We start from the raw sequence: 1611 nt of genomic DNA on the forward strand, positions 1-1611 counted from the left end.
TCCTTCTCATCTTCTCCTCCTTCTCTTGTCTTCTCCTTCTCTTCTCCTCCTCTTCTCTTCTCTTCCTTCTCTTCTCGTCTTCTCCTCCTTCACTCTCCCCACATTTTGTACTAAACTTATCCCGTGTGTGTGTGTGTGTGTATATATGTGTGTGTGTGTGTGTGTGTGTAGTGGTCACATTTTTTCCTACTTATAGACTGTTATGGGAAGTCAGGATATGACCTTTTCTTCAAGACCAGAGATCTCAAGAAGAAATGGCTGGAGCAGTTTGAGATGGCCCTGTGAGTCATACAATAGTTCATGGATGGAGGGAGGGAGGGAGGGAGGAGGGAGGGAGGGAGGGAGGGAGGGAGGGAGGGAGGGAGGGAGGGAGGGAGGGAGGGAGGGAGGGGGGAGGGATGCATGGATGGAGAAAGGGATGGATTGGTGATGGATGGAGGAGGAGGGAGGGAGGGAGGAGGGAGGGAGGGAGGGAGGGAGGGAGGGAGGGAGGGAGGGAGGGAGGGAGGGAGGGAGGGAGGGAGGGATTGGTGTATGGAGGGATGAAGGGAGGGAGGGGGGAGGGATTGGTGCATGGATGGAGAAAGGGATGGATTGGTGGATGGATGGAGGGAGGGAGGGATGGATGGGAGGAGGGAGGGATTGGTGCATGGATGGAGGGAGGGAGGGATTGGTGAATGGATGGAGGGAGGGAGGGATTGGTAGATGGATGGAGGGAGGGAGGGATTGGAGAATGGATGGAGGGAGGGAGGGGGGAGGGATTGGTGCATGGATGGAGGGAGGGAGGGGGGAGGGATTGGTGCATGGATGGAGAAAGGGATGGATTGGTGGATGGTGGGATGAAGGGAGGGATTGGTGGATGGATGGAGGGAGGGAGGGAGGGATGGATGGAGGGAGGGATTGGTGGATGGATGGAGGGAAGGAGGGATTGGTGAATGGATGGAGGAGGGAGGGAGGGATTGGTGATTGATGGAGGGAGGGAGGGATTGGTGGATGGATGGAGGGAGGAGGGATTGGTGAATGGAGGGAGGGAGGGATTGGTGAATGGATGGAGGGAGGGAGGGATTGATGGATGGAGGGAGGGAGGTGAATTGGTGGATGGATGGAGGGAGGGAGGGAGGGATTGGTGGATGGAGGGAGGGAGGTAGGGATTGACTAATGGACAGACTGAACTGACTGGTGGATTTATTGGTTGGTTGATTGTTTGATTGATCCGCAGGTCCAACATGTGTCCAGAGAACTGTACTGCCCAACAGTCATGACTTCCAGATGCACTGCTTGAAGATACCACCTCCTGCAAGGGCCTGCAGTATGCTCCTCAGGTACACACACGCGCGCACACGCACACGCACACACACACGCGCACGCACACACACACACACACACACACACAAGCTCCTCAGATCCCAAAAGTTCTACAGCTGCACCATCGAGAGCATCTTGACTGGCTGCATCAACTCTTGTTATGGAAACTGTTATGGAAACTGCTCGGCCTCCGACCGCAAGGCGCTACAGAGGGTAGTGCGTAAGGCCCAGTACATCACCGGGGCCAAACTTCCTGCCATCCAGGACCTCTATACCAGGCGGTGGAGGAAGGCCCTAAAAATTGTC

At 55.7% G+C, this 1611-nt stretch overlaps 1 long non-coding RNA gene across 1 annotated transcript in view; it reads left to right on the forward strand.

The window, feature by feature from the left end:
- The window catches only part of LOC116371298 (uncharacterized), a 1906-nt gene extending 624 nt beyond the window's left edge, over positions 1-1282 (forward strand). Inside the window, exons 3-4 of the long non-coding RNA XR_004208922.1 lie at positions 172-281; positions 1220-1282. This is a non-coding gene — a long non-coding RNA (uncharacterized LOC116371298). The remainder of the gene's footprint in view (positions 1-171; positions 282-1219) is intronic.
- The last annotated feature ends 329 nt before the right edge of the window (positions 1283-1611 follow it).

The sequence above is a fragment of the Oncorhynchus kisutch genome, unplaced genomic scaffold, assembly GCF_002021735.2.
Source record: "Oncorhynchus kisutch isolate 150728-3 unplaced genomic scaffold, Okis_V2 scaffold3090, whole genome shotgun sequence".
Classification (NCBI taxonomy): Eukaryota; Metazoa; Chordata; class Actinopteri; order Salmoniformes; family Salmonidae; genus Oncorhynchus; species Oncorhynchus kisutch.